This window comes from Triturus cristatus, chromosome 10, assembly GCF_964204655.1.
Source record: "Triturus cristatus chromosome 10, aTriCri1.1, whole genome shotgun sequence".
Taxonomy (NCBI): domain Eukaryota; kingdom Metazoa; phylum Chordata; class Amphibia; order Caudata; family Salamandridae; genus Triturus; species Triturus cristatus.
Window position 1 is genome coordinate 702,053,108 of NC_140593.1, and position 15,925 is coordinate 702,069,032.

The 15,925-nt window shown below is 40.1% G+C and overlaps 1 protein-coding gene across 1 annotated transcript in view; it reads right to left on the reverse strand.

The window, feature by feature from the left end:
* The window catches only part of LOC146789911 (uncharacterized), a 3,228,338-nt gene that overhangs the window by 2,540,159 nt on the left and 672,254 nt on the right, over positions 1–15,925 (reverse strand). The window lies entirely within an intron of this gene.

Consider the following 15,925-nt stretch of genomic DNA (forward strand, 5'->3'; position numbering starts at 1 on the left):
AGTTACTCTCACAATCAGTGACTCTTACACATACGTATTTACATACACCAAGTCTCACATACAATGCCTTTTATTTTTTTACTTTGTTGAAGATGTACAACTAAAACATATATTCGCTCACCAACACACAAATAAATACACTCAGTCACCCAAACAACTGTTTCCACATGCACTCTTAAACCTATACACCTAGTCAATCAACCATTCACACATCTATGCATAGAGTTACACACACCCCATCCAACCACACACAAACTCACTGTCCCATACAAATACTCAACCAACTAATCAATAACTAATATACACACTCATGTAGTTAGTGACCAACTGATGCAGCATGTTATACAACAACAGAGACAGTGATGCACACATTCACATAGTTTATTTATTAATCCATGTATTAAGTGAGACACTTTTAATTACTCACTTAAGAGACAGCTACTAAATCCTCCATCCAGACAGTTATATATCTACGCAATCTTCAATACAGATAGGTATGTATATAATACATATTTAAATTTCAAACTAAACCACATTCACTGGATGATGTCATCAGTGATGTCATTTGAGATGTCATCAGTGATGTCATCAGTGATGTCACTGACCATGTCATGAATGATGCAATATGTGACATCATCAGCAGTGCATTGCGGGCGCGCGAGTTATTGTTAGCAGAACTATGTTACACGCTCGTCCACTTGTGCAGTGAGCATGATCCCTAACACCCACTACAACTCCCATAATGCATCTCTATAGATAGAGAGTTGTGTACCTTCCCAAGTCCTCCCCTAAAAAGAGCTCATTGGTCAAGGAGGACGTTTAAACCAAGCCCCTCCTTGAGTTCATTGCTTGGCTTTCTTAGCTCTTGCGAACCCGTTGGAACCCGCCTAGCCCTTTACTTGAATTTGCTGTTTGCTTTCGACGGAATGACCCTGCTGCACTGAAGCCTTTTCCAGAATTTACGGATTGGAAACGTCCTGATTCAGCTACCTTTCCTTTGGGATTTATTTGCTTTCTTCAAGCCGCGGACCTGCAAAGACACTTTGTATCCTTTGCCTTCACCCAGACCCCCGAGCCGATTTCCGAAGCTCGCTCGGCATCAGCGTGCCTCACTAATTAGTCCCCGTTCTTCTACCCGCGTTGCGGGATTCATTTGAACTGTGCTGCCTCCACTATTGCCTACAACTAGAGGAACCGGCGTCGGCAAAAGGAGTTACCAGCCGCGCTAATGAAGGACTCAGATATCGGCATGTCTAGTAGGTAGCACACGTTACACAGTGCTCGTGATTACCTTTGATTTGTTGACCTGTTTTGGATTCTTGAGAGTATCGTGCTAACAAGATTTACGAACACCAAATTCCTTTCCCGATTGCCAGGTGGAATCGTGTGGGAGTTGCTTGACGCTTACGAACTTATTGGTTGGTTTCAAGTGCTTTTTGTTTTTGTGCATTTCAACAAAACTTTATTGCTGACTCACTACCTGCCACAAAGGATCAACTGCTAATTGGAGGAGCGTGAGATTTGGGAACTACGTCCTTTTGCTACCCTTCATACTCACCTCATTTTCTCCTTGGGGAGCACGTTCTGTAAATTGAAATTCTACTTCGTGTAAAGAAGGATTTTGCGAAGGTACACACTCTTTCTTTATTCCACAGATTACACACACACAAAGGGGGGGAGGCAATTGGGTCTTACACAGCGCAGGTTTAGAATTAATCCTTCTTTTCTGTTATCTTATCTCCCTGTTTGTTATTTTTCTTTTACTGCAGTCCTCAGTCACCTTCCATGCTGCAGTCACCCTGAGACTCTTCCGCCTCCCTGGAGGGCTATCTGAAAATTCCTTTCTTGGTCCCGGCTCTTCCCCAGGGTGTATATCATTTCTCAGTGCGATTATGCTTCTGACAATGAATATACCCTAGGGGAGATTAGTGATTCTGGTCTTCGCTCCCGTGGATGTTGGTGGTCACCATAGGCACTACCAAGTAAGTTCAGTAAACAAGAGTGACAAACTAACTATAACGGAGGAATTTCTATGGTTTTGTACGAGTGAAATGGCCAGCTAACTATAACACCCCTGAAACCTATGGTTTTTTCTGTGAAAAAAAAAATTATATTATATATATATATATATATATATATATATATATATATATTCACTGAAAAAACCATAGGTTTCACACGTTATAGTTAGCGGAAATTTTACTGATAAAAAACCAGTGAAATTCCCCCGTTATAGTTAGTGCAGGCAACTATAACTCACGCGACCGCAATCCTCTGCTGATGCTAATACTCTATTTAGACACTTATTTGCCCATGTCTTCTTCCATACATTTTTAGCTATACATATATTACAAATATTTTTTTTTCATAAAGACACATTTGTCATCAGCAGAAGATTGCGGTCGCGTGAGTTATAGTTGCCTGCACTAACTATAACGGGGGAATTTCACTGGTTTTTTATCAGTAAAATTTCCGCTAACTATAACATGTGTGAAACCTATGGTTTTTTCAGTGAATTTGCAAGGTTTTTTAAATGCTAATTCCTAACTATAACGTGTGTGAAACCCATGGTTTTTTCAGTGAATTTGTACGGTTTTTTAAATGCTAAGTTACTTTACGCCATTCGTGGCGTGCGCGCCCACTTAACGCAGTTTGTTCCGTGCGCGCACGGTGCGCTTCGCGCACCGTGCGCGCACCGCGTGCCCACGTTACGCTAGATGGGCCATGTACGCACGATGCGCTTCGCGCACCGTGCGCACATGGAGGACATATGATGCACTTCGTTTTGAAAGGTAATATTTTAATTTTTTGTAATTTTTAAAAACCATGCACAACTGGTGCCCTTCGAGCACCATTTGCACACGGGGTGGAGAGAGTGTGGATAATTTTTTCTTTTATTATTTTTGTTTAAAATATTATAGTTTATCACACCTCTTAGAAGCCATGCACAATTGGTGGACTGCGGCCACCAATTGCACACGGGGTGGGGAGAGTGTGGATATTTATTTATTTTTTATAATTTTTTACCGTACGCGTACGGTAAGCGTAATCGGCGAAATTAGCGAAAAAATAAAAATTGCATTTTTGGCCTTGGGGGATCTTTGGGGACTCCCTCAACATGGCTATGTGTGTGGGAGCTGTCTAAACAGCCCCTTTACATGTTTTTTGGCTTTATTTTAAAACCTAACTCTCAGTGCGAGAGAGAAAATGGCGGCCGCAGCTTCCTGGTTTCGGCCGATTCGAATGTTTACTAAGATCTAAGAGCCAATCAGAATTGCGCTCGCGCACGCCACCGTACGCGTACGGTAAGCGTACCGTAAGCGCACCGTAAGCTGGCTCAGATATATATATTGATTTAAAGGCTATTTTCTCAGAATCTACTGAACAGATTTACACCAAACCAACAAAAGGCACTTCCTTGAACTGAGGACTACCTCTCTGCCAAATTTCAAGTAATTCTGTTCAGCCGTTCGGGCTGTAGCCCTGTCTAAAGGTCCTATGGAAAAATGCATGGGAAAAACGCGTTTTGGGACCCCCCTTTTATCTCAGCCCCCGCTTGACGAATCCCCCGAGACTTTCAGGGTAGGAGCGGAGCGTAGCGCCCCACCTATTTTGAAAAATTCGCGAGGATTCGTCGACCGGCGCCACAGTTATTCAAAATAGAATGTTGAGGATTTCCTATGGAAACGTGGTCCTAACTATAACTACCTACTGGCGACCGCCAGTAGGTAATATATATATATATATATATATATATATATATATATATATATATATATATATATATATATATAAATATATATATATGTCCATGAATACACACACATTCAGCCCTCTTCATCGATTCAACTGTTGTAGTGTAATTCACATTTTTCTTTTGCCAACCACAATGTCAACACTCACACAGAAAATATTGCAGATATGTGGTTCATATTTATAACCTTTTTTCTTTGTGAGAGTCTGCCAGACACTACTACCTACTCCTCTCTGTGAATTTCAGTCCCCCTTCTCTTATACTGACACTGCATGTGGTTCTTCTCTTTGAACGGGTTCTAAAACTATTGGAAGAAAAGACAATAATATGCCTGTACATACGTGTGCACATATGCACTGCCCATATTTAATGTCCTTTTATAATAATATTAGAAAAATACATTTTCAAAAATATACAAGCAAAGCCAAAGACGACAGATCTGCAGCCAAAACCTTGCCAGTGGTTGTTCTGCCTTGACTTTTATCTAAATATTCACATTACAAAACAAGGAGGGAGCTCAATGTTCCGTGACTGTATAAAAATGCTCTCAACACCATTTTTAATCTGATTCATTTTTTTCTTCTATCGTGTCTGGAGAATCTACTCTATTTATATATACAAGTTTAAAATTCACTTATCCAAATACATCCATAAATACAGAACGGTTGCACTTTCCCAGTCTGAACCTAGCGCACTTTTCAGTAGGTCTCTCTAACATGTACTTTATGATTTCACACCTGCAACTTGTGACAAGAAGGTGCTAACAATATATATCCACAGCCATTAACATTTTGTGATGTGGCTGTGGTATTTATTGTTTACTAAACTTGCCACATACTCTACCATCTGCTGCATAATTTGCAGCTCAAACAGATGAAATAATATTGAAGAAAGCACAGCACTCAAGGCGCAAGGCCGTGGCAGACTCGATGCAAAAGGTAACTTCTCAATTTACAGGTACTGATTGCACTGTTCGGGTGTTAAACTGATACCAATAAGGTGAAACTTTTACACACATTTGCTATAGAAGGGAAGGGGTTTTGTCTACATCATGAAAGAACAAAAAGTCTTACATATTGAAAAGTATTTCGAACAGGGTGGAAATAATGATCCCTTCCTTGTCATGAATTTTTTTTTTTTTAAAAATTCACACAAATTCATGTTTACAAGAAACACTGTCGTCAGAGCAGCAGCTATTTATCGAGGGCACTCAGAAAATCACAGCCATTTTACTCCTCTTTTAGGAGTTGTATATCTTGACTCGTAGGTTGTCCTCTAGTACGTACAACTTACAATACTGTTCGGCAACGCTGCTTCTTAACGGAAAGAGATGCTCCTAACAGTACAAACATATATCGTCAAAAAAAGGATACGCGAAGGGAGAACAGTAAATCTACACCCCTATATATGCTTACCATGATGATGCATTGATGGAAACTATTATTGCAAATTGAAGTATTCCATATTTTGACATACAGCCCTTTCTGACTTCCTAAATGAGAATTGATGACCTTCATAAGAGATACTCATTCCAGAGGTAGAATGTTTTACTAGAACCAACCCCACTTTCAGTCCAAGAGAATTCACTTTTTGGTTAACAAGAGACGGTGTCTATGAACGTTAATATGAAACAAGATAATTGTCGGCTAAACCTACTCTAGCTGAAATGTCAGTTCTCACTTAAAACCTAAAAAAAACCCTCATGCAAAACTCTCACAAGATAACAACACATGTGGATGGGGCTGTCCCTATTGGATAGACAACTGAGGGGCCATGTTTATCATCGAAAAGGTTATTGACACCAACAAGGGCACAACATGGCCTCCTATGACTCTACAGTGTCGCCACAACTGCCCCTAGTGTGCCTCAGCACACAACTTAATCAGCTAAAGGCAGTACTTATTTTGAGCTGTTGGTTTCCGGAGTTTGGCACCGTAAATTAAATGTCAACACCAGCACTTAAAACACTCTGCCACATGGTGGCGCTGTATCTCTCATTTGAAGATGAGCACAACATTTTTTTTTCAATATGCTTTAACAATGATTAATACCTGTCACCCAAGCCATTCTTATAGGTTTGGGGGCCTTGAATAGTGTCAAGTGTTACACTGGTAGGCATGTGATGGGTAGTATCTGTGTTGGTACTGTCATTGGCAGCGCTGCCAGGGGCAATGGGTGGTGCAAGCTGCAGTGCCCTCCTGGCACTATTTGCTTACAAATTAAGCTCTGGTTTAAGAAACTAATATAGTGTAAACACCAACTGTCTGCGAGCCACCAGGGCATAATTGGGTATCTTCAGCACGTGCTACCCCGGAACATAGAACATCTCATCTACTGTCTTCATGCCTCCCTTCCTAATTATGACGACTTTGCCTGACAGAACAAGCAATCCCAACAACAACAACAAACAATTTGCAGCAAGGAGATGGATAGGTTTTCTTCCTAACTGCTGAAAGGCAATGCCACAGGCCATGCTATTTTTGCAGCGAAATGTAATTATTACAACGTGTCAACGCTGTCGAAGATTATAAAAAAGCAAGAGTAGTAAATAATTTGGCAACTGCTGGATCAATTTGCAAGTGCTGCGAGCAGTCGAACCAATGATACCCCAGGACATTTGTAATAAGCCAGAGACACACAATTAAGCAGCCTCTCAAACGCACGCCCCCGGGGCACTGCATTTCATTCCAGTCAGCTGCCGCTGGTTTTGGCGCCATTTCCAATGGAAATATGAGGAATGAGGGTCATTTAGGTGCTATTAAGTAATAATCTGGGGAAATCATCCACTTCCAAAAACTGTAGTCTCTGACTTCGAGAACTCTGAAAACAAATAATGAAGAGAGCTGTTGCCAGCTATCACCCAGGATGACACATGTCGCCTTCAAGACGCAAACAATATTGTTGTTTCACTCACCAACTCATCTTACTAAAAATCACTTCTGCTACAAATCATTTTTAGTTTTTACCTACAGCTGCGGTCACATCAACTTGAAAGGTTTGAAAACAATGTCAAACACGAGACTCAACATAAAGACCCTCACTAAAATGGCACCTCATTGCCTGAAGGAAAATGATAATGGTAAGATAGGAAGTGCTAGACAGGTATCCATGTCAATCAAGGGTGTGCTGACAATCATCAGGGAAATCTGTATTTCCATCAGCTTGGTAAACACCAACATGATCCCACAACACACATGAAGGACAAAGAATCACATCTAGATTGGACCCCCATCCAGCCGTGGTGCGTGCAGGTAACAGCAGTGGGGCCGGGTGGGGGGGGGGGATTCCAACAGACGATGACAAGCGGAAATTATTTATTTATTTCCCTCTGCATTGTCTGTTGGAACCCCCCCACCCATCCCCACAGCCCCACGACTGTTTGCACGGACCGCAGTTGCCCCATCTAACCCTTTCCTACCCACACCAGCGAGTAAACGAGGAATGGGCCAATGGATGATTTTAGAGAGTTTAAATTGCAGACCGGATTTCAGGGAAGAGGCAACACTGATATCCACATATATAGCATTATTTGATGTCTCTGGAGCCTGACAGAAAGTCTGTTTCTAAATACAAACAACCACTAACACTAATCAAAAATGGAGTTTACAGAAAGAAGATGCACATAACATTGATCCCCTTGAAGAAAATCATGTGATGAGGTTTATTATGCCATGGTAAGGGTCATGAGCATTGTGTGTTCTGTAGAGTCTGGTTACTGTTGCATAGTTAACTAACACAATTTCATTATTTAAGTTTTGAAACATCTCAGAAAGTGAATTATTTATCTGGTAGTGTGGTGCCAGTCTCAATTTAACCCCTTACGTGATGGGCTTTACTACCCCCTATTTGAGGTAGTTTGCAATTAGGGCTTAATCATTTATTTTTCTTATAAGGTATCCACACCAAAATTGCATCCTTTTTTCCAACATCCAGGGGATTCTAAAGGTAGCCAGAGTTTGTGGATTCCCCTGGAGGGGACCCTGAAAATAGGCAAATATAGCTACATTTTGAGTTTTTGGGAGAAAAATAGGAAAAAAGTGCTCTGGATAAAAATTACATTTTTTTCCCTAAAAAAGGCAACAACGAATGGGTTGCAGTGTGAAAGTCACAATCTTTACAGCTTTCAAGAACATGCAGAGGCAAATGAAAAAAAACAACACACTTTTTTAACCACAGTTTGGAATTTTTCAGAGCGGTAGCCCCTTTTTCCTATTTTTATGTATTCAACCTTCTTTCACTTTGTGGTGGAAGTCAGTATGAAACCCATGGGTAATCAAGGAAAGCTATAGATTTTAAAAAAGTAGTCAATATTCGAAATTCAGCAAGGGGTCACGTGTAGATCCCGCATGGTTTTCCCAAACAAACTAACTATTGAAATAAAGAAATATTGAGAATGAGTATTGAAGAAATGGCCATTTGTGACAACGTTGTCAACTGTAACTTTTGGTCACAATAGCTGATTTTCAAAAGCAATATACCATTACATCTGGTAGTCCCTTCTAGTTGTTGGGATATATAGGGTTTGTAGGTTCTCTAAGAAACGAAGGTACCCAGAGCCAACTGAGCTGCATGCACCATGGTGTTCTTTGTGTACTGAGCATATACCAATTCATATGGTGAAATATGAAGAGTGAAAAATGGGTATGAAGGAAACATTAGTATTTCTGAAATAAGCAGAAGATATAGAGTTTAGGAGCAGTGGTTATGTGTACATCTCTACCATATGATTTAGAAGGTATTTTTCACAAAGTCTTATTTCCTACACACAGGCTTACATTTGGAAGGGACAATTCCAGCAAATCTTATTGGTAGTAACAAATGTTCCACTGTTCTATGCTCCCAAACTCTCCCAATAAAAATGGAACCTCGCTTGTGTGGGCAGGTTGAGTGCATGCAACAGGAAACGGCCCAAAATACAACAAGGATACTTCACATTTTTCCACTCAAAACAGACCATTCTATTGCAAAGTACGTAGCTGTGGATTTTGGGCCCTAGCTTAGGTGGCACCTATAGAAACCTAGCAAACATGTGCATTGTTTAAAACTAGACACCTGGGGCAATCCTGGGTGGGGTGACTTGTGTGACTCTCACCAGGTAATTTCAAGCAGAAACGCTTGCAAACGTCAAACTTTGCTAAAAAAAAACACATATGTTCCTAACATTTCTGGGACGGAAAGTTCTGGAATCTGTGGGAAGCCAAAAGTATTCTAACACCCTAAATTGCAAGGGTGCAGAGACAGAATATCGAGTAAAAAATATCGAGTTGTACAAATATCATTATCATGGTTCAGTAATATCGACAACAAGAATATTGTAGTCAAGAATATTGACCTAAAGTAAGTAATATGGATTTTAAAAATATCGAAGTGTTTAATATCATATGCAAAAATATAGTTGTTAAAAATATAGTTTTTTTATTAATGTTATGTAATTTAGTATATATTTTATATGTATGTGATGTATTTTTTTTGTATAAAAAGTGTTTATATTTTTAACATATGTGTTACATTTTTAATAGTAATTATTTTTTTTATTTTAATTTTGCATATTTAGTTCCGTAGCAGGTTGTGGGTTTATAGGAATAGTGCGGAAAGTAATTTAATTATATTAAGGTGCCGATTCTGATCCTGTAAAACAAATCCTGTACAAATGGTCGTACGGAGCGTTTTCTCCGTACGACTCGTACCCGGGAATTCCACCGTACAAACCAGCAAGTACGATTCGTTCAGAAATACCATTTCCGTACGAATCGTAAAAAACACGGTATGGCTAAAAAATACATACAACTCTGATCCTGGACAGCGCGTACGCGACATCCGCACGGAGTCAAGCAGCGTTTTGCGGACCAGCAAGTACGATTCGTACCTACAGCACTCCGCACGGCTATATTTTTATGGGAGCCAAAAAGTGCCGGAAAAGCTAAGTACGCTGCGATGCACGAGGAAAAGGGGGCCCGCTATGCGACGTACACACCATCACCCACATCGTACGTGTCATCATGTACGGTGCGTACCCCAACATTGCATATGTACGGACCGTACCCCCCACTCCCCATATGTACGGACTGTACCCCCCACCCCCCGTATGTACAGACCGTACCCCAGGCGTACCCCAATCCTCGTGTATGTACAGTTCGTACATACGCGAGGATTGGGTACGCCTGGGTTACGGTGCGGACATACGCGGGTGGGGGTACGCCTGGGGTACGGTGCGGACATATGGGGGTACGGTGTGGACGTACACGGGAGGGGTGGGAGGCTGAGGGGGCCGTACGACTCGTACCCCGGGCACAAGTGTACTCGGGGTAGGGGTCGTACAAAGTTCGCTCCGTACGGGGCCTTTTCCATGCGCGTGTGTTTTCGGACGGGCGGTACGGATCGTACTTGCGCGCTGAGACTTCAGTTTTACGAGTTGTAAGTAAACCTGTCTGGGGACGTCTCGTAGACTTTTCCCGAGGCAATTCGTATGTATTTTCCACGTACGAATCGTACTTTGCCGTTTGTACGGGACTTGTACGATTCGTACGTAAAAAAATACGGATACGAGTCGTACGGGAAAAAAAAATCCAGGATCGGAATCGACCCCTAAATGTTTTGATTATTTTTTATTTATTAATATTTGCTTTATTGAGATGTTATAGTGTTAAATGTGTGATTTATTATTAATTAATAATTGGTTAATTAATCATAATTAGGTGGTAATTAATTATGGTGATTGTGTAATTAATTTTAGGTGTGTGTTGTGGTGTTTACAGGTGTAAAGGGTGGGAAGCAATTTATTTTACATTAACAATTGGATATTAAATCATTTGAATTAATTAATTGGTAATTAAGTATGGTAATTTTGTAATTAATTTAGGTGTGTGTGTGTGGTGTTTATAGGAGTGAAGAGTGGGAAGTAATTTGTGTTTAATTAATTAATATATAGTTGTTAATTGATGTTAGGTATTTGATCTTTATTTTGGGTAAATTATGTTTTTTTTCTCTGTTTTTACTTTTTAACGAGTAAAGGGCGGGTACTAAATACATTTTAATTACTTTATTATTAGTTGTTAATAGAAATAGTTTTTAATTCAAAAATACGTTTTAATTGTGTTTTATTATGTAATAGTTTAATTTAGGTGTGTGTTGTGGATATTATCGCGTTAAAGTATGTGCAGTTAATTAATGTTTACTAGTTCTTTTTATTTATAATATTTTTTAATTTATTATTAATTATGTTAATTATGGAAGTAAATGTAATAAAAAATGTTGAAGTGTTTAATTATTTCTGTGGTATTATAGGGTAGGAAATAAAATAAATACATTTATGTATTAATACTTTTTTTGTTTGTAAATATTTTCGAGTTTAAAAGAATTATTTATTATAAACATATTTATTATTTTATTTTATATATTATTTGTAGGTTTTTGTTATGAGTAATTAATGTTTTAACATGCTTTCTTTCTATATATTTAATATATTTGGTTTTTCATTTTTTAAATATTGTTCATTTACTTTTATGATTTTTTTTAAAATATACTATTTTCAATTTTTGTTTTAACTGTTTGAGCGTGAATAGTAATTTTTGTCTCTCCGCTATCCAACACTTTCCCTAATCTTGCACTCACTAAAGTGGTAATAGTAAGTTTTACCTCTCCGCTATCCAGCACTTTCCCTACTGTTGCACTCACTGGAGTTGGAATAGTAATTTTTACCCATCGCCTATCCAACACTTATCCTACTGTTGCATTCAGTAGAGTAGGATTATTCATTTTTGCCCCTCCACTATCCAACACTTTCCCTACTTTTGCGCTCACTGGAGTGGGAATAGTAAATTTTACCCTGTTGCTATCCAACACTTTCCCTATTGTTGCACTCACTGGAGTTGGAATAGTACATTTTAACCCTCAGCTATCCAACACTTTCCCTACGGTTGCACTCACTGGAGTGGGAAAAGTAATTTTTACCTCTCCGCTATCCAGCACTTTCCCTACTGTTGCACTCACTGGAGTTGGAATAGTAATTTTTACCCATCCGCTATCCAACACTTATCCTACTGTTGCATTCAGTAGAGTAGGAATATTAATTTTTGCCCCTCCTCTATCCAACACTTTCCCTACTGTTGCTCTCACTGGAGTGGGAATAGTAAATTTTACCCTGTTGCTATCCAACACTTTCCCTATTGTTGCACTCACTGGAGTTGGAATAGTACATTTTAACCCTCCGCTATCCAACACTTTCCCTACCGTTGCACTCACTGGAGTAGGAATAGTACATTTTAACCCTCCGCTATCCAACACTTTCCCTACCGTTGCACTCACTGGAGTAGGAATAGTAATTTTTACCCCTCCGGAATCCAGCACTTTCCTTACTGTTGCACTCACTGGAGTTGGAATAGTAATTTTTACCCATCCGCTATCCAACACTTATCCTACTGTTGCATTCAGTAGAGTAGGAATATAAATGTTTGCCCCTCCACTTCCCAACCCTTTCCCTACTGTTGCTCTCACTGGAGTGGAAATAGTAAATTTTACCCTGTTGCTATCCAACACTTTCCCTATTGTTGCACTCACTGGAGTTGGAATAGTACATTTTAACCCTCCGCTATCCAACACTTTCCCTACCGTTGCACTCGCTGGATTGGGAATAGTAATTTTTACCCCTCCGCTATCCAGCACTTTCCCTACTGTTGCAATGACTGGAGTGGGAATAGTAATTTTTACCCCTCCACTATCCAACACTTATCCTACTGTTGCACTCTTTGGAGTTGGAATACTAATTGTTACCCCTCCAACATCCAACACTTTCCCTACTGTTGCACTCTTTGGAGTAGGAATAGTAATAGTTTCCCCTCCGCTATCCAACACTTTCCCTACTGTTGGTCTCACTGGAGTGGGTGTAATAATTTTTACACTACTGTTGCACTGATTGTATTATGAAATTTAAGTTGAAATATTTTTTAATAGTTTCATGTTTTAATTTATTACAGATGTTTGTTATTTTATATTTTGAATTATTAATATATATTGTTATTTTTTATATTATATTAAACTTTTAAAATCAATTAAAAATAATAGTTTAATTGTTTTTAAGTAAATATATATGTATAAATTATTATGTTTTTTAGTTTATTTATTTGTTAGGTTTATTTTTTATTTTTTTATTTTACGGAGTTTTATATAGTGCAAACTTGACCCAAAATGGGTATCAGAGTGCATTACATAGCACCAGTTGCGTTAGTTCAGTACACATTCATTTTTTGTTAGGCACGGGGAGATTAAGTGATTTGCCCAGAATCACAGGATTTTCAGCGTCATTGCCGAGACTAGTCCCAAGTTCCCCAGATTTGAGGGAAACCGCCCTAGCTGTTAGGTCAACTCCTCTCCCCAATTATTATTTGTGATATTTTATTAAAATGCATATTACATTTATTTAATTTAGTTAAAGTTATATTTAATTATTAATATATTTAATATATTATTTTATTTTATATTTATATAAAAGTCAATATTTTCTCCGTCTATATTTTTTACATCAATTTTTTAGTTAATATTTTTGTACTTACCTGTTTAAGTATAGGAGTCGATATTTTTGTTGTCTATATTTTTTACTCAATATTTTTTTACATCGATATTTTTTACATCGATGTTGTGTCAGTGAAAGAATTGCAACATTATTCCTATAAGAACTGTACTCCACCTATGTGGCTAAGCCACGAGACTACGAAACAAAATGTGCTAAAGAGCTACATTGATAGATAAGCAATAGGGTAGCTGCTGTTTTTGGGTCTGTGCTTTGGCACCACCCAAGCAAACCTTCGATCCACAGACATTTGTGAAAACTAGACAACCAGATGATTCCAGGGTGATGTGCCTTGTGTGGATCCCATGAGTGTTTTTTACCCGCAATGCTCTGTAAAGCTCAAACTTTCCATTTCTGTGATGGAAGCTTCCACAATTCACAGGAATAAACAAAATTGCTACCACCCAGCATTTACCAACATATGCCGATAAAAACACTGTGCCACTTGTGTGGCTGGGCCTAGAGCCTGCAACAGGAATGCATCAAGCCAAGGTCAGTGGGAGCCCTTGCGAGGAGACTCCCATTTACCTAGGTTTGATCCATTCCTGTTGCAGGCACTAGGCCCAGCCACACAAGTGGGGAAGCGTTTTTATCAGCACACATGGGTTAACCCTGGTGGTAGAAATTTTGTTGATTCCTCCTGACCCTGAATGTTTCCATCACAGAAATGCAAGGACACTTTGTGATTTAGGCAAAGTTTGAGGTTTGCAAGGCATTGTGGGTAAGAAAACAATGGAATCCATGGGAAGCACACAACTCTGGACTCCCCCAGATACCTACTTTTCAGAAATGTATGGGCTTGGTAGGTTTCCCTAGGTGGGGACCGATCCAGGCCCCCGTTAATGCAGCTACTCCTATTGTCAAATCAGGTTTACTTTTGGGCAGGAAATGTTGATGTTTCCACATTACATTTTGGGACGTTTTACTGTTGTGGACAATAGTCCCACACAAACAAGAAGAGTATTTTTTTTTATTCGGAACAAGTAGGGGAATGCTGGGCAGTAGGACATTTGTGGATCCGTGTTACTTCCAGAAGTTTACATCACAGAAATGCAAGCCAAATGACTGATTTTAGGCAGTTTGAGTTTGTGGGTCAGAAAATATCATGGAATGTAAGCAAGGTATACCACCCTGGTCACAGCTAGATGTCTAGTTTTCCAAAATGTCTGAGTCTGGTAAGTTTTCTCCAGGTGGTGACGTACCCCAGCCCAAAAAGTGCAGCCATTCACCATGGCAATTGGGAATCTTTCGGGATTTTGCCTTATTCTCCTGGCCTATATGGAGGAAAAAAAATCCCAAAAATCTAATGCCCTCTCTCTTGCCTCGTCAAATGGGATGTTATAGTCCCTGGGAGAGCAGAAAGACTGTTGAGGCTTTAGGGTTGAGGTTGCGTCCTGATATCAGGATGGGCCTGATCAACAACATTATTTTAATTTAAAAAAATAGTCCTGTCAACCACCTGGTTTTCTGACTCAGGGGCAAATTGGGGTCAAACTCCTTCTCTGCCCTCTGTGGAGGACAAAAGACAGGTTTGTCCCCATTAGGGTTGGGGTTGTTGCCAATGGCAGTTTAACACCTGCACTCCTTTATTTTGCCCCAAATGCTATATGCCAGGTTTGGAGTCTAGTGGGCTTTCTACCCCCAGGGGACACATCTGAGGCAACCTTCCCAGTTGGGTCTATCTTCCTCTCTGCCCCCGGATTTGTAGAAAGACGCGTTTGCCCCTTCTGGGGTGGGTGTATGGGTCTATGTACGGGTAAGCTGCTATGTTACTTTTGTTTAGGAGCCATATTGAATTCCCTGGTGTCTTTCTGCCATTCCCTTATACATACCTTTTATTCCGAATGGAAAATGCCTGGGGTAGATTTGGGGCAACCTCCTCAATTTGAACAAACTTCCTATCTGCCCACAGGAGGGCAGAAAGACACTAATGGCTCTTCTGGGGCAGGGTTATGGTTCAATGCCCAAGTAGGCTGCCATATTCCTTTTGTTAACTTTAATGCTATTTTGAATCCCTGGTGTTTACTGTAATTACTGCCCCCTTGGGGGAAGTTTGTTGGTGAATACCCCTATCCACTCCACCACCAGGGCAGAAAGTTTGTTGAGCCTCATGGTGAAGAGAGCACAGGTCCACAAGGGGGGCCCTCCCCCAATAACAATACTGGGACAGCAAATTGGGGTAATTTCCCCATCCCCTTCCTGAGGGCAGAAATTTGAGCCCTTTTTTGGGGAATTCCCATGTCCATGGAGGGCAGCTCCCACCTCTATGTCCTCCCCTGGTGTCTAGAAGGCTTTCTGTACCCCTGGGTGAAGATAGGGCATAATCACCCCCGGAGGGGGAGAAAGACTGTTGTTGCCTTGTATATTAAGGTGGGGGCATGGGCATGCACTATTGGGCAGCCCCCATCTATATATTTTTGTTTAAAAAAATCCCTGGTGTCTAGTGGTCTTTCACCCCCATCCACCCACTCGGGGTGGCAGAAAGACTATCCTTTTGCTTTTTTGGGGGAATGGCCATGCTCATTGTGGGCAGTCTCCACTGCTAAATGTTTGTTTAAAAATAACCTGGTATCTAATGTGCTGTCTGCCTCATTGGGGCAGATTGG